General features: G+C 36.7%; 1 long non-coding RNA gene across 1 annotated transcript in view; it reads left to right on the top strand.

Annotated features, from left to right (window-relative positions):
* Nucleotides 1–20,706, top strand: part of LOC139362300 (uncharacterized) — a 46,346-nt gene that overhangs the window by 15,715 nt on the left and 9,925 nt on the right. The gene's annotated exons all lie outside the window — the stretch shown is intronic.

The following is a 20,706-nucleotide window of genomic DNA, read 5'->3' as shown; positions in this document are numbered from 1 at the left end:
CTGAAAAATAGAGAATGACTGAGTAATGGAAAATTGTGAGATCCTTCTGTTTCAACTGACTGCATTACCAAATTGAGTGCTGGAGGAATATCCCAAGGAAAGGAGAAAGAAGGACCAATTAGGGAGAAATCATAAATACTCAAATAGTTAAATAAGCTGCCCATTAATTATAGAAAGAAAAAAATAAGTTACAAAGAGATAAAGGAAAATTGTGAAGGAGAGCAGAGAAAAAGCACCATGGGAGGAAGCTTGTACTTAAAAACAGAATGAATCAAAACAGATCACAATTGGTTAAGTGCATGAAAAGAGAGGAATGGAAAAATAACATAGTTTTTAAAAATGACAGAGGTAAAGACTCATCCATCAAAAAGCAAGGATAAAAGAAAAAGATAATGTTCAAAGCAAAAAGGGACCCAAAAGGCTGCCTCAAACTGAATGCCAGAAACAGGAAAGAAAAAACCTGAAAGGGGGAAAAAAGACAAAACGTGCAGGAGGAGTAAGTAGACCCAGAAACACACATAAGAAAACATTATAAAACAGACCTATCTTATTCAAACATTAATTAAAGAATGAAGCTCTGAGAGTAATAAAATATTAATTATTATTCCACCACTACCTGCTAGTCTGTCTCTGCTGGCAGCTTTAGCATATCTGCTTGTTTGAGTGACAACCTCCTGTCTTTGCTATTTCTTGCACTGTTTAAAGTCCCACTCCCAAGGGAGAACTTACTTTACTCTTATAGAACCAGCATAAATAATGGGTCAAGAAATCTTGTGTTTTGAAGATTGAGAAAAAAAAATTCCAAAATTTTCTCCAAGTTGAAAAAGATGTAGAAGCCTTAGACCAAATGGTGGTCAACACCCAGAATATTCCCAAATAGATTTGTGTCTGTAATTGGAAATAATGGCAATATCTAGGGTTATTTGAGGACAAAATGAGATTATACACTTAGGACATGTCTGGCATCTAGTACACGCACAATAAATATTAGCTGTTATTATAAGCAAGGACATTCATTTTTATCAGATGGTGGGCCAAACACTGTTGGACTGTGGCATACTTATTTCTTCCTGGGTCTCTCAACCCAAGTGAGCAGTCAGCAAAGAAATCATTTGGGAAACCCTCTGTTTTTGTTTGTTTGTTTGTTTGTTTTTAATACCATAATTAGATTAATGCTTGTTCCATCATTTCCTATGAACAATCCAAGGTTTTTTTCTTTCAGGAAGGTGTGCCCTTTGCTCAGGGTCAGATGTGTTTCTGTGCTTTTCCTCTCCACCTGCTTCTCCCCTGTGATGCGGGACAAAGGGGCTATGGGTGTGGCTGAGTGCTCAGAAGGGCGCTGCCCAGTGAAGTCATTGCATCGGTGTCAGTGACTCATGTCCGCCTAGAATTGCCCCCACCAGGGCCTTGTTGAGTCTTCTCCCTGCCACTGGGAATTTTGTCCCACCTTTATGTAGATGTGCGTTACTGAGTTTATCTGCGTAGGAAGGGATATGAGCTCTGAGTTCCTGGACTTTTCCTTCTATTAGGTTCCTGAGAATGATTTAGGAATAGGATTCTGAGCATCTTGGGGAGCTCTCCTGGGGGGTCTAACCACCCATGCCCCAGGGACATGGGAGGGCCTAACAATCAAAGTGCACTTGGGGCTAGACATAGAAGTGGGAAGAAAGTGGAGAAAAAATGAACAGGAGGCTGGCTATCTGGATATCTGGATGACGGGCCCGAAGGACCATAGAGACCACCCAGCCCATGGGATAGACAAAGAATGGGCAGTGTCCGGAGGCAGAACTGGAAAGACGCCCGTACACACACAGCCCACCCATGCTAGATTTTCAATCCCTGGAATCAACACTGCCACTGATGAATATGTTATTTCTGGGAGACTCTCTGATCTCACCTATCCTTAGTTTCTTCATGTATAAAGCGGGAATTTTATAACTCATTTCTCAATCTTTTCCTGGAATAAAAACAAATGAGATACAGAAATGCTTTGCAAGCAGATGAACTAAATAAATACATCCAGAGAACTGGCAAACTGTACTGTTCCTTCCTACCCACTTCTTTGCTAAGTTTTGGAAGAGGATTTGTGGGCAAATATCCTATTTTACATCTCCCATCTGGGGACAATATATCAAATGACTTACAACATTTTAATCATGTAACACAAGTCTACTGTTATGAGTATTTAAAGTGTGAAAGATTTAAAAAGAAATGAAAATGAGAATGCCTTCATTTAAGAGTGGAGTGTTCTCTGAAAAAGTCAGAAAGAACTCCAAACTCAATTATTATTATTGAATCATATTTATTAAACAGTGTGTGCTGTGTCCCCAAGAAAGAGGCTACACACACAAACAGATTAAGAAACACAAAGCCCCAAATCCAAGAACCAACACTATGGTTGAAAATGCCCAGAGCACATGTGACTTTTCAGGAACGTCTGATGACCCCAAAGACACAGACAGGGAACCCTGGCTCTAGACTGTTAGTAACTCCAGACAGGAACAATGCTTTATTTGTTATCGTACCTCAAGTCCCAGCACAGTGCCATGCATCTAAGAGATGTCACTCTGAATTGGCAGGGCTAAACTCATTGTTATTTATGCTCTTTTAACACAAGCACAGGTATGAAGGACAGCTTTGGACCAGGGACTGAGAGGGAGGATAACAATAGTTGAAGAGTTTGAAAGGCAAGACAAGAGCACAGGTATCCAAACTGCTGAGAAGTGACTCCACTTCTCAGCTAGCTGTGAAGGTGTGGTGGACAGGGACAGTCCTAACAGTCAGCTAAGAATTCAGGAGAATACCTGATGACAAGATCTTGATACAGTCATTGGAACCAAGGTACAAGATGAGGTGTGACTAAGATGTAACAAGCCAGACCGGAGGGTAGTTACAGAAAATGAGTGCAAATCATAGAGAATAGGCATTCCCAGCTTCCTAGGGTAGGCTAATGAAGGAGCTAGGAGTCAGAGAAATAATTGCAGGAGGTTCTGTCTTTGACTGTGCCTGGGACTGGAAGAGATCACTCAGCTTCCCTGAGGTTGTTCCACGGAGCTTGCAAGTTTTCAAAGCACACTTCGGCCCACTTTTAGAGGTTCGTAAATACAAGGCAGCTTCTTAGTTCTGAATGCTTCTACCTTATGCCAGGTATATGGTACTGAAAAAATTAAACAGTAGACATTTTTTACAATAATCAGTTGTAAAAATAATCAATTGCTGATATTAAAATATTGCTTACCCATATTCATCCTTCCATGTAGTATAGTCTAAGAGATGTCATTTAACCTCAATACTGAATCATCTGCTCCTAAAACACTGCTGCTCTTGTAGGGTATTATACTCCATTATTCTAAGACTAGGGAGTATTTGAAAGAGAAGACCCAGAAAAGTGGCTTCATAGTTGGGTAGGCTGGGCTACATCTCATGCAGATGCAGTTACAAGAACAAAACTCAGTTGAAGGGAAAATAGAAATAATTCCTAGTTTAGCTGATAAATAGAAGCTAATTAAGATATTTTCTATAAATTTTAAGTTTACAGACTATTAGAATCAGAAGGGATCTTGGAAATTACCACATTGCCAATTACTAATTTTCAATTGAGGAACCAGATTTTGAGGTTGAGTGGGTTGCTGAAGGCCAGGAAGTTAGAGGAAAGGAATAGGATCTGTTTCCTGTCATCCCAATCAAGGCTCCTTCTGGGGAGCTCCCTGGCTGGAGGAAATGAAGTGGGGATAAGAACCAGGAGGAGAGATATGTAGTTACTCCTCTCTTCTCAATGTCCACCATACAGAAGTCATTTTGTCCAGTGGGAAAAATGTAAGGAAAAAAACATATTTTAAAATTCGCTAACAAATATGACATCACAAGTCAGGTTTCTTCTCTAGAATTTCTAGGTGTTTCTAATGACAACCTTATTTATTAACTCCCATAGCATTATTTTTGCTTGTTTTCTAAGGAAAATAAAGGTTTCGAGAGTAATATTTTTGAGTTGGAAAAGGCTGGGAGATCAAAAACTGAGAAAAATGTGAACAAAATTATTTAAAAATGTGTTTCTTTTAAAATTGTATTACTTTTCATAGAATAAAGCCATTTAGGCAGTATTATAATATATTAATGAAGTTTACATTGTGGCAAAGTTAGCTTTTGATTTATTACAAACAATATTTCTGATAATATTTTTTGAGGAATTTGTAACCCCGTTAAAATTTTCTTTACATCTCTACTTGAATGTCTGTAGTTTCTGGCTACGACTGATTAAATCTAGAGAAATGTTCTTCCTAGATGAAAGAAGGGGTTCAATGCATCATGCTTCCTCTGTAAATGCTTTTGCTAATGGAGTGCTCATGTTCAACCAGATGTAGGAAAATTCTATCGACAGGCCCTTGAATAACTAATTGACAATTGCCATGGGAATTCTTTTGATAGAAGGCCACTTGACATTTATTAAATGTCAAACTTCCTTAGACCACAGACATCACATGTTTCTAACGTGACTTGAATCTTTTGAGAGAAGGAAATCAGTCATGTATGGTGCCAGTGTTAATATAGATTTGGGGCTGTCTTTATTCTTTAAGGAGGATGACAGCTAACATTTATGGAGTACTTATCATGTGCAAGGCTGTCTCCTAAGTATTTTATATGGATTAGCAACATTATTATTGTCCCATTCCTACTGTTGAGGGAAATAAGGCACAGCAGGTTAAGAACTTGGCTAAGAACATAGCTCATAAGGAAGTCTAGATCCAGAGATTATGTCCTTTTATGTTACACTGCCTTCTATGAGTAAAAATTTCCATACATTGTTATCATTGTCACTAATAGGGCATGATTTTAGATTATTCACTAGGATTCTACTAAATAAAGAAAATATGGATCCTTAAATTAACTCATTATCTCTAATTGTCCCCTCTACATGAGCAGTGATAGCAATGATGGCTATTATTATTATTTTGGCCTTTTAAGATCAGTTTTTACTTCCAGTGGAAATAGAACCTTGTCACCGTTGTTAATCTAGAGTTGCACTGCACAGTACCGTAGGCACCAGTTTCCTGTGGCTATTTAAAATGAAATTAATTCCAATTAAGTACTGTCACACTCTGTTTTCTGTTGCTTCTAACAGAATAACTGAAACTGGATAATTTATAGAGAAAAATAATTTATTCCTTACAGTTATATAGGCTGGTAAGTCCAAGGTCAAGGGGCTACATCTGATGAGGACCTTCTTGCTAGTGAGGACTCTCTGCAGAGTCCCAAGGCAGTTCAGGGTATCACATGATGAGGGGCTAAGCTTGCTAGCTTGGGTCTGTCTTCCTCTGTTATAAAGCCACAGATTCCACTCCCATGCACCCAGTAATCCATTAACATATTAATCCATTAATTCATGAGTGAATTAGTCTATTAATGAGGGCAGAGCCCCCATGACCCACTGACCTCTTAAAGGCCCTGCCTGTCAATTCTGCCACATTGGAGATTAATTTTCAGCATGAGTTTTGAAGGGACAAACATTCAAACCATAGCAAGTACAATTTAAAAAGTAGTTCTCAGTCATACTAGCTATGTTTTTAGTCTTACTAGTCACAGGTGGATAGTGGCTACCATAGATATAAAAAGCTTCTATCATAATAGAGAGTTCTATTGAACAGCAATGTGTTATAGAATTCTCACCTTCTTTATATGTAGCTAAACAAATCAATTACTAGCTGCAGAATGCAACCAGGAGATAGAACTTCATCTATTTGGCGGGGGAGGGGTGGCATAAAAAACAAACTCATAAATGTATCTTTAAACTTGTGACGTTGGAACTAATTAAAGTTTCATATTTGACCTCGAACCAAGTCAACATAAAGTGAGAAAGTTACAAGTGAGAGGAGAAGGATTGGCTGGTGATCTGATCAATCAGTAAATTATTTATGTAGAGAAGGGAGGATCTTTTCCATGGAGCTACAGGGAGTGTGTTAAAGGACCCTTGACTCCTCCAAAACTAGAATCACTCACTTTTGATGTGTAGTAACGTGGATGTATATACCATTTAGAATGTCAAAATGAGCAGAATATTTTGCCATGGGAACATGTTTTGAAGATTTCTGAAAAAGAAATGGGATCTTAGGATCTTTTCCAGTCATGTGAAAGGGACTTGTTTTAGTCAGCTTTCTCCAGAGAGACAGAAACTATAGAATATAGATAGTAATACATAAAAAGGGATTTGTTAGAGGAATTAGCTCCCTTGATTATGGAAGCTGGGAAGTCTCTAGACAGGCTGTCTGCAAGCTGGAGAACCAGGAAAGTGGATAGCATGGCTCGGCCCATGTCTAAAGGCCTCAGGACCAAGGAAACCAATGGGGTAACCCTCAGTCAGAAGCTGAAGGTCTAACAGCATGGGGGTGAGGAGGTGGGTGTCACGTGAGTCCTGGAGTCCAAAGGCCAGAGAACCTGATGTTTTGATACTCAAGGGCAGGAAAACAAGAGTGTCTTGGCACTGGAAGAGAGATTAAATTTGCCCTTTCTTCATCTTTTTGTTCCATTCAGGCCTCCGTCCAATTGGATGGCACCTGTCGACACTGAGGGCTGATCTTCCCATTGAGTCCACTGGTTCATACACCATTGTCCTCTGGAAACACCCTCATAGATACACCTGGAACAGCCCAATCATTCTCATCAAAAGCAAATCCACCTGGGTTTTCCTTTCAGCAGACTAGAGACAGGCTCAGTGCCTACTGGTACATTGAGAGTAATTGATACCAGCTAGCTGGGTATCCCTTAATCTAGTCAAGTTGACCCCCAAAATTAACCATCACAGTACAAAAGGGCTGACTTGTTTAGGATTATGCAGGTCAGACTGGCTTTTAGATTTCTGGTTTGGGGACCAAAGATACCAGGACCTGTGGTCATGATTCACTCTGGTGAGGGAAAAATGTTGGGGGTGAAGTATTATGTTTTGTACAAGAGGTAATTTTGACTCCAGGTCTGTTTGTCCACCAAGAGCCTGTCTTCCCACTATGGCACATGTCATTGGTACATATCCCACAAGTTTAGCAAATTTAATTGGGGAAATCACAAAAGATGTTGCCTGGAAGAATGGCCTCAGGAAGAGGAAAAAAGGGGGGGGGGCCACAGGCAGATTGGATGTAACAGGAGAGCTGCTCTAGGGAAGAAGATTGGCCAAGGTGGAGGCAGTGGGATGGGGAGGAGGAGATACAACACATTTAATAGCTCTACTTTGGCCACAATAGCCTTGAAGAAATGGAAATTAGTACTTAAGTTATACAGGAAGGTAGACTATAGTACTGAGCACAAGAGACAATTTTCTGTACTGTTGCTGTCCAAAGGTGTTATCCTGTGAAGAAGCTGAGACTGACTGCATCAACAATAACTTGCCTTCATTACGGAGGTTTCCTATGGTCCCAGACTTGACTTCAAGGTTAAGCTCTGTTAGGCTCTAGCACTCTAGAAGGGTCAACCTCCTCTGAATCCTGATGCATTCATTCAAGTCTCAATTAAGGAAAATGACATCATTTTAGAGAATTGGCACTTTCAAGGGGGTCAGTAAGTAAACCTGCAGTATTAAATAGACTCGTCAAATGGCAAACAACACACTTTCCAGTGCACAGAAATGAGCGATCTTTTCCTCTGCGACTCCTCTTTTCCTCCTCTGCCATAGGTAACAATCCTAGACCAGTATTATTCAATTTTCCTCTAGGTACCCTCTTTATTTTCCTGAGAAGATAGAACATTCTGCTGTTTAGCATTTGTTTTCCTGTCTTTTCATGTAAAAACCATCTGCTGTATTCTCAGAAAAGGGTTTCTCAGGAGGCAGGGAGTTAGGACTGATGCAGAGGTGATGTGAAGTGGAGGTCAAAGAGAAAATGAATCAGTAGAGCTGCTTGTGAAAGCTGACACAAAGTCTGTATTAAGACTTTTGGCTCAAGTTTTTGTATATCTTTGGGTGCATTCTAGGTTTACAGAAACAATTTTTAAAAGCAAAAATAAAAATAATAATTGAGAGCTAGGCTGGGCACAGTGGTTCACGCCTGTAATCCCAGCCCTTTGGGAGGCTGAAGCAGGCAGATCACCTGAGGTCGGGAGATCGAGACCAGCCTGACCAACATGGAGAAACCCTGTCTCTACTAAAAATACAAAATTAGCTGGATGTGGTGGTGCATGCCTGTAATCCTAGCTACTCAGGAGGCTGAGGCAGGAGAGTCACTTGAACTGTAGGTGGAGATTGTGGTGAGCCAAGATCGCGCCATTGCACTCCAGCCTGGGCAACAAGAGCAAAACTCTGTCTCAAAATAATAATAATAATAATTGAGAGCTAAAACATATTTCACCTATAGGGCACTACCTCAGTCTATCCTGGGAGTGACATCATTTGGGGTTGCTGAGAGAAAAGCCGACATAAAATGAATTTTTGTGGCCTTGTTTAGTGTGTGAGGTCATAAAAATGAGTATCACCACCTCAGATTGAAGCAGAAATGCCAAGAATCAGTTTCTCTGTGCCTTTTATCAAAGCCACGCCTGCACTATGAATCATGGTCAACTTGTAGGTCCACCAATAATATCGGTATTGTGAATAGCTTAGGGGTAATATGTCCAGAGATATTTTAGTGATCGAAGTGGAAATCTTTGGCTCTACAAACCCATTGGTGCTGGCAGGCAATTGTTGCACGTGGAACCAAGTGTCTCTGCACACAGACAAGCATTCCAATCTGTGGAAAGGATGCTGGGGATGGGCTCTTCCTCTTCCCAGTCCCACATAGTGATCAGTGTGTGATTGTGCTTTTGGAATGACCATGGGTACACTGGGAACCCACTTGTTGCCAGACACTTCTTGTGGGCTTGCAATGGTTTCACTCTCCTGAGAAAACTGGGGCTTGCTTGGCCACAGTGAATACCATACCCTTTCCTTCCGCCTACCTCTCCTTGAAGAAAGCTTTATGCTCGAAAGAGACAGTAGCTACTAAACATCGCTTTTCCTTTAAAGGAAAGGGATGTGGAGTTACAAAAATATGACCCTAAATCTGTTTGTCTTTTCTCTACTTCCAGGATTGTTAGGTTACCATTGTAAAACAGTTTTCAGCATACAAAGCACTGTCATGTACATTTTTCTTTTTCTTTCTCTCTTTTTTGTTTTTGAGACAAAGTCTCGCCCTGTCGCCCAGGATGGAGTGCAGTGGCGCTATCTCTGCTCATTGCAAGCTCTGCCTCCCAGGTTCACGCCATTCTCCTGCCTCAGCCTCCTGAGTGGCTGGGACTACAGGCGCCCGCTACCACGCCCGGCTAATTTTTAGTATTTTTAGTAGAGATGGGGTTTCACTGTGTCAGCCAGGATAGTCTCGATTTCCTGACCTCGTGATCCACCCGCCTCGGCCTCCCAAAGTGCCAAATTATTTATTTTATTCCGGCAGGAGGATGTCAGTCATAATTGTGCTAGGATGCAATATCTGTATATGTAAAGATATTTCAAGGACCTAGACACTTAAATTGACCCATTTATTAACAGAGGCAAGGCAGTTAAGGGAGAAATACCACATTGGCAGCATTTAGCTAGAAGGACAAATTCTTGGTCATCATTAAATGCCCAGATGATACAAAGACTCAGCTTTTCCCTGGGATAACTACGGCAGCTAGATAATAGGATAAACACCCTGCTTACCTATACCAAACAAATCTCCCAAACTTACACTTCTTTGGAGACATACCTCCTCCTCTTATTCATTTTTCCCTAGGCAAGTAAAAATGTAGGCATAATTAAGAAATCAAGGACTCAGCTTCCAACAAATCCAATTAAGGCCACAAACAAAACTACACTTAATTATGAAGTTGAACGGTGACATGATCATTCTCTGTGTGCTTTCTATGGGTCACTTGCCGATCAGAAAATGCCACATCTCATTCATCACAGAAACAAGGGGCTCTTTTGCTCAAAGTTAAAATGTGTATTTAAAAAACCCCAACAGTTCTCAGGTTCTGCGGTTCACCCCTAGTAATGTTGTAGAGTTACATGATTGCATTCACTACTGTCATTCTTTGTAATGTGAAAGAAAAGAAAACTCGTTGGCAGAGGATGCTGATTAAAGCATATGCCTAAAAAATTTTCCACAGTACTTAAATGCTTAAAGATTCATTGCCACAGTTTGCATAGAAAACACACTGTTTTAGCAGACAAGTCAGTTTTCCTGAGTAAGCAGTATGAATATGAATTTACAAGCAGCCAAGTTTTTAAAGTAAAAACTTTTTATTTGATATTGATACTTGTAATCATTGTATTTTTAAATTTAAAAATACTACCAACTACTCGGCTCTATGAAAGCTTACTATGTTGCCAGATTTGCTTCAGATTTTTGAAAGTAATAGAATACTACAACCACATTTGAAGACCCCACGCTCCTGTCTTCCCAATGGTGAGCACCACTGTGTACTTGTATCACATTGAACATGTATATGTTTATTGACTATACAAATTTCCTTTTCTGTAATTTTTCTTTGTTCATTTATCTATTAAGCTAGCACTTTCTTACTAATTTGTTATTAGGTTGGTGCAGAAGTAATCGCTGTTTTTGCCACTAACTTTCAATGGCAAAAACTGTGATTACTTTTGCACCAACCTAATAAATCTTATGGATATTAAGCATTTTTTTCATGATGTATATTGTAAATGAATTCTTCTAGCTTATGGATTATTTTATAACTTTGTTTGTATAGTATGATTGTTTCAACACTACTTCTTAATTTTAAAGTAATTTATCAGTCTTTTCTTGTGTTTTTGTATTTTGTATTTTGTTTAACAAAGTCTTTCCTACTCAAAGACTATAAAGATATTCTCCTATATTTTAACTTTGAATATGTGATGAAGAGATCCAATTTCATTTTCTTTTTTATAAATTTAACTTAATAATTCAGCACCATTTATTAAATTATACACTCTCTCTTTATTTACTGAGCTATCCCCATATCAATTTTCCTAGAAATACACATGTATGTATTTCTAGGCTACTATAATGTACTCATTTCTTTCTATCTCACAGGATCCTCCTATCCTTTCTTTTTTCTTCAAAGTTGTCTTTATTGTTCTTGTACCTTTATTCTTCTGTATTAACTTTTAAATAGTATTGTCAAATTCCACAAAAATCCAGACTAGCCCTTTAATTAAATTGCACTGAGTTTATAAATGAATTCATAGAGAATTATCACATTTAAATTATTGAGTATTCTTTTCCACTATATATCATCGTTTAATTAGGTATTTTATTTCCTAAAATAATAATTTAAAAAATTTTTCCATGAAGTCTTCAAAATGTTGTTAGATTTATTCTTAGACACCTTATAGTCCTTGTTATTGTGAATGAGATTATGAGCTTTTCTTCTATTATATTTTCCATTTGATTGTATATAAAGGTGTTAAAATATTTGATACTGATCTTGTATTCACAAATATTATGAGTTCTCTGTTAGTTCTAATGGTTTACATATAGAATAGATGTCTAGATAGTGATATTGTCTATAAATACGGACTGTTGACAATTTTTTTCCCAAATTTCCCTCCTTCCCCCCCTCCCTCCCACCCTCCCTTCCTTCCTCCTTTCCTTTCTGCCTTCCTTCCTTCCTTCCTTCCTTCCTTCCTTCCTTCCTTCCTTCCTTCCTTCCTTCCTTCCTTCCTTCCTTCCTTCCTTCCTTCCTTCCTTTTTTTCCTACTATTTATACAGCTCTTGGTATACTTTTAAATAGTAATAGAAGTGATCCTTAAGTCATGGGCAGATTGACTTCGTTCTTATTCATGAGATCAAATGTCTATCCAGGTTCTCAAGTTCCCAGGTGGTCAGCAACTTATCTTGTTCTATCCTTTTTTGGAGGAGGGAGCTCAGCAACCCTTACCTGCTTCTGGTTTTAAGCACTTAGCTTAGCTATGTTCCCCATCTTGCAAATAACATTTTAAGCACTTTCCTTCATAAATGCAAAATGTCCATGTCTAGCAATGCCTACTTCCTGGAGTAGACCAGGCCCAAACTTCAGCCCTGCACACTGCTCATTTCTTGTTCAATGTCTTGGGAGATTTTTCTCTAGAGTACATACCAATAAATGAAATTATCCCACTTTCTAAGGTATCTCCAACTTTACTTGATATTGCCATGGAGATGATTTTCTTGTGTTTTAATTTGCCTATGCCATTTTTACTTTTACTTGTGCTTTAAGCATTTTATCTCTTGTTGCTATTTTTCTGCAGTGAAAACTGAAGCAATAAGTGAACTTTTGGAGCCATTTTGGCCAGAAAAGTCACCAGTTCTATTTTAAACATGACTTTCTTTGTATGTAAGAAAAGGTGGGAACCAGAACACTTATATTTATGTGTCTGCAGAATAATCCCTAAATGATGAATTCACTATGACTATAGATTCCAACAAAAGGAAAATGTCTGCCCAGTGGCCATATGGCTTATTTACCATTTGTTGAACATGATCTGTGCATATTAAAGAATTTTTAAAACAGGGTCTGACATACAATGGTATTTGTCCTCTCCAAAGCTCATGTCGAAAGGTGATCCCCAATGTTGGAGGCGGGGCCCAGTGGGAGCTGTTTGGGTCATGGGGGTGGATCCTTCATGAATGGGTTGGTGCCCTCCCTGCAGTAATGAGTGAGTTCTTGCTATATTAGTACACACAGAGCTGGTTGTTTAAAAAAGCATGGCACCTCCTCCCCATCTCTCCTGATCCTTCTTTCACCATGTGACATGCCACTCCCCTTCCCCTTCCACCATGATTAGATACTTCTTAAAGCCTTCACCAGAAGCAGATGCTGGCACCACACTTTTTGTACAGCCTGCAGAACCGTGAGCCAAATAATCCTATTTTCTTTATAAATTGCCCCTTCTCAAGTATTCTTTATGTCAGCACAAAATGGAATAACTTAGGGCCACTATAAGTTTATTGTTTTAAAAATTAGACCTTCCTAAGGTGCTTTCAAGTATGTAAAAGGCACATTTTAAGACAATGTAGTGAAGGGGTTAAGAGAAGAGCTTCTAGTCACACCACTGAGTTGGAGTACAGGTTCCACCAATTACTAGCCATGGTTTCCTTATTAATAAAATGGGACCCTATTAGTGTCTACCCTGAAGGGTTGTTTTGAAGATTAAGCAAAATATACTGCACTTAAAACATTTAGCACCGTATTTGGCACATAACAAACACTCAATAAAATTTAGCTATTATTTATTTAAGTTCACAAAGGTTAACATATTATCTTTTATGTGACACATAATCTAACAATAATCTGAAGGCTTTTATTTTCATTACTTTCAATTTGTCCATTTCATAAAATTAACCACATATGCTTCCTGCAATTAACATGTAGGATAGGGGTTTTCCATAATTTTTAGATAAAAATAGAAGCTATACTTTTAAATAAATTAAATCAGAAAAAGTTGAATTTCATAAAGTAATCAAAGTTTATTTGCTTGTGTCTCATTGCTGAAGATTACTTTAACATTCTAATAATAGGCAAGTTATTTCCGTTATATTAGCTGAAGAGAAAAATGAATGACAGACTAAAAATGATAGATAAGGAAATGAGAAAATTAAAAATTAAAAGCCAAGTTTAGAGATGACCTGCAGATTTAATTACTAACATTATGAGGCTTTACCCTTCTGCTCTGCTCTATGAAATAGCACTTAGAACTGGTGAATTCATGGTTTAGCCAGGTATACTTACAAATCTGTGTTATAAGTGAACATGCCACATAAAAATAGTATCGAATTGATGGTGGTAGAGTGACAGAAGTATGTTCCTTTGAGGAACTGGCCTTTCTCCACCAAGCGCTTGCCAATCACATGACCCAAACTTTCACATCACAAGATTGACATGAGGCCAGAGAACACATCCTTCTGAACATTGTAATTGATTTAGAGTTTTTTAGTCAAATTTGTCACCAATTTCTGTTGCTGCTTCTGGATTTTGAGTTTATTAGAAAATATTGGCTGGGCACAGTGGCTCACGCCTGTAATCCCAGCACTTTGTGAAGCCGAGGCGGTTGGAGCACCTGAGGTCAGGAGTTTGAGATCAGCCTGACCAACATGGAGAAACCCCATATCTACTAAAAATACAAAATTAGCTGGGCATGGTGGTGCATGCCTGTAATCCCAGCCATTGCACTCCAGCCTGGGCAACAATAGTGAAACTCTGTCTCAAAAAAAAAAAAAAAAAGAAAGAAAAAAAAAAATTTTCCTATTCCCAGTTTAATAAAGTATACACTTGGGTGTTCTTCTAGTATTTACTTATATTTATTTGTATAGTCTATCCTGGTGTGTGGTATGAATCAGTTGAATCTTTCTTCATAAAACTCTCCAGTTACATCAACCACACTGATTTAAAAATTCCTCTTTTCTTAAATGTGTGGCCTTTATCATGTGTTATATTTCCATATGCACCCAGTTCTTTGAAGATAATGTGTCATTTCTCTCTGAATGCTTTTAAGATATTTTTATTTTGTTTTATAGCAATTTTGCTGTGATGTGCTTGGTTACAGTTTTCTTTTTATTTATCATGTCTGTGGTGTGTAGCACTTACAAAATTGTGATTAAATGTCAGTTTTGAAAGATTCTCAGCTGCTATCTTATCAAATATTTCTGCTGGCCCATTATCTCCATTCTCTTTTTGAGATTCCAATTACACATAGAATCTGTGTGTAATAAATTAAGGGCTATGTTAGATCTTTTAATTTTGTTGCAATCATCCCTTATTTCCCTTACAGTATTTTCCAAACATCTCTCCATGTTTCAGTTTGTATATTTTCATTAGGTATATCTTCTAATTTACTAATCCTCTCTTTATCTGTGTCTAATCTAATGCAAACATTGAGTTCTTAATTTTCAGTTATGGTATCTTAACTCATTTATTAATATATAATTCATATATAATATGAGGTGTAGCTTTCTAGGAGTTCCAACTTATAGGATGGCATATTTATCAAAGGCCTGTCTCCTTGGTAAGCACATCAAAATTAAAATTCTAAGACCCTAATTATCTGAATGAATTCCTTCTCTCAGCCAGCAGCATTCCAAAGTTAACCTGAATAGCTAGTTCAGACCATGATAGGAAGTGGGAGTTGGACATGCCTAATTTTACCTCCTGTCTTTTGGAATTCAGGAAAAGTCAACCAACATTCACATCAACACAGACCTTAAGTCTGGCAAGAAACATTTACAGTCTATTCTATCTGAAGTTGGCTATGTGGAGTCTTCATCTGCATGATAAGACTTTGGTCTCCACAACCCCTTGTTGTAACACAGACATTCCTCTCTACTGATTCCAGGTGTTTAGATAATAACCTCACTCTTTCAAGCAATTGCCAATCAGAAAATCTTTAACTGTTCCTATGACCTGGGAACCCCCACTTTCAGTTGTCCTGCCTTTCCACATTGAATCAATGTGCATCTTATGTGCATTGATTGATGTATTATGTCCCCTAAAATGTATAAAAACTCAAGCTGTACCACAAGCACCTTGGGAACATGTCATCAGGACCTTTCAAGGCTGTCATGAGCATGTCCTTAACCTTGGTAAAATAAATTTCTAAATTGATTGATACCTGTCTCAGATACATTTGGGTTTACAATCTTTATCTCTAATTTTTGTCCCCATAAAATTGCCAGTAGTTCTGTTTAGCTACTTCACCTTGCAGTTGACATTGCTGCTCAGCCTCAAGGGGGTTAGAGACACAGTGTACTACTAGATTTACCTTTCTGTGTTTCTCATCTTTCCAGGAGCATGGCGTCTCAAGTCTTAACTGCCTTGGTGGTTCTCTGATGCTTCACATACAAACACACATACACAAAATTGTTTCTTTTTTTTCTTCTCCTTTTCCTTCTACTCTTATACCTCTAGCTTCCACTCCTCCTCTGTCCCTCCTCCTTTTTAATTATCCAGCTTTTTCTACTTATTTTCAGCAGTGGGGTTGGTATACAACAACCTAATTCATCATCCTTCCATGCACTTTGATCCATTTTTGTATTTTCTATTCTGTTCCATTAGTCTATCTAGTCATGCACCAGTGCCACCCTGTTTTAATTATCGGGGGTTTAATAATACATGTGTTATTTGATAGGGCTAGTGCATGAGTGCATGTTTGTGTACACGTGTGTACACACACACAGCTTTTTTCTTATATTTATTTATAATATAATTCATACATCATATAATAATTCACCTATTTAAAGTATACAATCAATAGATTTTAGTATATTCAGAGTCATATAACCACCACTACAATTAATTTTATAAAATTTTTATTACCAAAAAAGAAACCCCATACCCATTAGCAGTCATTCCCCATCTTCTCCCAATTCTCCAACCTCTAAGCCCTACTAATCTACTTTCTGTTTCTCTATATATTTGCTTTTCCTGGAAATTATACCTAAACAATCATAAAATATGTGATCTTTTGTGACTGAATTTTTTCACTTTGCATAATTTTTCTCAAGTTCATCTGTGTTACAGCATGTGTCAGTACTTCATTTATTTTTGCTGAATAATATTAAATTTTATCAATATACCACATTTGGTTTATATATTCAGTTAAACATCTACTCAGGTTTACTCTATGCACTTCAGGAGATATAATTTTCCTCACATAGAAGTTAGACATTTTTTGGGCTAAGTTTTTGCTTAGATTTTTAAAATTGTAAATGGAATCTCTTTCATTGATCCTCTGATTATTCATATATGTGAAGAGTAGTGATGTAATTTGTTGCATATTTATGTCTTGCAACTTTACTAATTTTTTTTTTGTTTATGGTGGTTTTCCATCAATTATTTTGCACTTGCCAGAAAAATAACATAGTCTACCAATAGAGATAGTTTCACCTATTCTTTCAAATGCTGATGTTTCTAATTGCTGTCTTGTCTAGTTGTATGGACTAATTTCTACAATACAATATTAAATTTTGGCAGAGAGACTAGGCATATTGTCTTGTTCTTCCTTTACCAGAAAGAATCTAGAGTATCTCCATTAGGGAAGATCTGGCTTTTGGATTAAATATCATTTTAAGGATGATAATGATTTTAAAATTTAAATGATATTTAAAATAACGATTTTAAGGATTTATCATTGATGACTATTGAGTGCGTTTTACATCACTGGGTATTGGGTTTTGTTAAGTGCCTTTTTTGCCATTTAAGAAAATGTTCATATTGTTTTCTTCTCCACAGCTCTATTAATGTGAATTACGTTTATTGTTTTCTTAATATTGAATCATTTTGTGTTTATGAAATAAATCCTACATGTTGTGGGGTCTTATTTTAAAATATGCTATTAATTCTTTTTGCTAATATTTTATTTTAGAATTTTGCATACCTATTTATAAGTGGTAATAGTCTATAGTCTTCTCTTTTGTATAATTTTTAAGATTTTGATATGAATTCTACATTCAATTCATTAAAAGATTTTAAATATTTTTCTTATTTTTTCTTGCTTTGGAATAGTTTATATAGCATTTGGATGATCTAGGATTTAAAAGATTTTTAAGATGTCACTCCGAAACTCTGTGGGGGTGCTTCTTGATATCTTTATTTTTTCCTTTTAAGTTTGGTCCATTTAGACTGTATGTTTACTGAGATCAATTTTGGTAAATTAAATTTTCCTATAAAATGTATTTTTAAATATTTCAATAAATTTCTATACAGTTGTGCAGAAAAGTCTCTTTTGATGTTAATTCCTCTCTTTGGTGGCTCTCATTATCCCCTCTTTGCTCTTTCTTATTTTGTATGCTATTATTTTTTACTTTCTCACATTTAATTTAATTTTATTGATTTTTAGGGAATAAGATTTATTTATTCATAAACTCTGTGAGTTTTTTTGTTTGTTTGTTATTTTTTTAACCTTTAATATTTCTTTTCTTCTAATTTCTTCATTTTTCTAATTTATGGCAATAGCTTTTACTCGCAGTTAATACCTATAAGGCAATTAGAAAGCATTCTATTTCCATATACTCTACCTTTCTTCTCTCATTTTTGTAGTTAAAATTTATTCAGATTATCAGGGAATATATTAAGTATATACTATTCTATCACCTTTATATCCGTCATCACCTCTACAGTTAAATATCTTTAATGGCCTTATGGTTAACGTGCCCCAGTATTTCCCAGTTGTCTGAAACTCACTTTCTACTTGATTCTTGAAAAATGTTCCTTGAGGTCTTACATACTCATAGCCTTCTCTATGACATATATATATATATATATATATATATATATATATATATATATATATATATAATGTCATATGTGTGTGTTTATATATATGTAAACACATATGTCTATGACATATGGTATAATTTATCATATTTATCATATGGCATGAATTTACTATATTTTCAATTCCATTTGATTTTCAATATTTGTTTCCTTTCCATTTTTTATTTCTCTTACTGTATTTTCATTGGTGTTTATTTACTTTTGGTTTTTTTAGTTTAGTCTTTTGAATTTTTTTCTCTCATTTTCATTTTTTTTGTTTACACTTTTTTATTTTTAATTATTACAGATACACATTAGTTGTATAGTTGTATATATTTATGGGGTATACGTGATATTTTGATACAAGCATACAATGTGTAATGATCAAATCGGGGAAACTGGGATATTCATCACCTCAAGCATTTATCATTTCTTTGTGTTAGGAACATTCCAATTTTATGCTTTCAGTTATTTTGAAATAATCTTATTCCTTCTATCTAACTGTATTTTTGTATCTATTCACCATACCCCCTTTGTCCCCCCTTCCCCATTACCCTTCCTGCCCTCTGGTAACCATCATTCTACTCTCTATCTCCATGAGTTTAGTATTTTTTAGCTCCCACATATTAGTGAGAACCTCAATATTTGTCTTTCTGTGTCAGGCTTCTTTCACTTGGCATAATGTCCTCCAGTTCCATCCATGTTGCTGCAAATGACAGAATTTCATTCTGTTTTTATGGCTGAGTAATATTCTATTGTGCATCTATCTGTACTACATTTTCTTTATCCATTCATCCACTGATGGACACTTGGGTTGATCCCATATCTTGGCTATTGTGAGAAGTTTTGCAATAAACATGGGAGTGAAGATATCTCTTTGATGTAGTGATTTCCTTTGTTTGGAATATATACCTAGCCATGGGGTTGCTGGATCACATGGTAGTTCTATGTTTTTGGTTTTTGAGGAACAGAGAATGAGGAACAGAGAAAGAGGAACCCTCTACACTGTTGGTGAGAATGTAAATTAGTACCTCCACTATGGAGTACAGTATGGAGGTTCCTCAATTATTTCTTGAGCTGTTTTCTTTTAGTATCCTCCTCTTGGTTAGTCTTTTAATTTTCACCTTTTCTGATTGATTATGCAACCTTTATAGTTTTTATTATTTATCTAATGTTCTTCAGCTGGTTTTGAAATATTAAGTAAAAAAACCTTTTATTGGCCTTTTTGCTATATTTTTCTGTATCTTCACTGTTATGTCAGTCAGAGCATGTACAAAATAAAATGTCTTTGCTTAGAAGACTAGAATTATTTTCTGTTGCTCATGTTTTCTTGAGATGGATTATATTATATTGTAGGGGTTATAATGTAGGGGGGTGGCAGACCAGAATAGTCTTCCTAGATTCATGCATGGCTTTAAGATCCCTTCTCCTTTTGTTTCTGCAAAATATTTACAAATAGGACTTTTTTGTACCTTCTGCTTTCTCTGGTCCCTTCTCTCCTTTACATCTAGGACGTCTCTCCATTTTCTATTTATATGGATTTGAATTCTATTTTCAGTAGACTTTGCTTAGTGTGGGGTTCTCTTCTTACAGAAGGAAAGTTTGGTTGGCTATTTCCAGAGGCTCTGGGACTTGAGTGCCCCAGCATAATCTAATTTCACTTTAGTTTTTCTACACCCATCTACAGAGTTGCTGCTCTGTAATCTCTCTCCAGTTTTGGCAATTGTTCTCAGACCTGCCTGCTAGGTTTCCATCCAAGAGCAGAATTCTGCTTTAGTAGGTGAGTACATGTGGATTCTTGGTACTCCAGCTCACAGAAAGTTGGAAGTTCGCCCTTTCTCCTCTCTGTTACTGCCAATAGTTGGTAATTTTTCTTGCCTGCCCATATTCTAGAATTTGTAAGAATGACCCTTGTTTTTGTTGAAGATGCGCATGAGGTTTTACTTTCACTATTCTAGATGCTCTAACCATTTTGTAAGGGGAATTGGGATGGTTTAAAAGTCTGCACTGATGCTGCCATATGCTCTAAAACCTAAATCACTTTCTTTAATTGGTTTTGGAGACATCATACTACACTGTCTTTCTATCCTATCTCACTAGGCTGGTTTTTCTGAGAATTATTTGTTTATGATGTGAGGAGAAATTTCATGTTTACTCCCTTCCCTAATACCCCGGCACACACTTATGAGATAATCTGTACTTGTTCAAAATGTTACCCTTGACATACACTAAGTATATGCACATATGGAATATCCCTCATAAATTCCTTATATTATTTGTACTTTAAATATTGATACATTTTGATGTAAACATTCTAGGCATATCTACTGAACTGCATTTTGTTATCATACTGCTAGAAATTCATCCTGCCATTCTGCTATAGGGCTGTTAGTTTATTACGAGATCAGAAGTTAAATTAAACCAATGTACTTGGTCATGTCATGTTGCTGTCTCAAACAATATGCTTTTGAATGTCATATATAGCTT

Source organism: Macaca nemestrina, chromosome 3, assembly GCF_043159975.1.
Source record: "Macaca nemestrina isolate mMacNem1 chromosome 3, mMacNem.hap1, whole genome shotgun sequence".
In the NCBI taxonomy this organism is placed as follows: domain Eukaryota; kingdom Metazoa; phylum Chordata; class Mammalia; order Primates; family Cercopithecidae; genus Macaca; species Macaca nemestrina.
The sequence above is the reverse complement of the archived record's forward strand: the minus strand, read 5'-3'. Positions and strand labels throughout refer to the sequence as shown.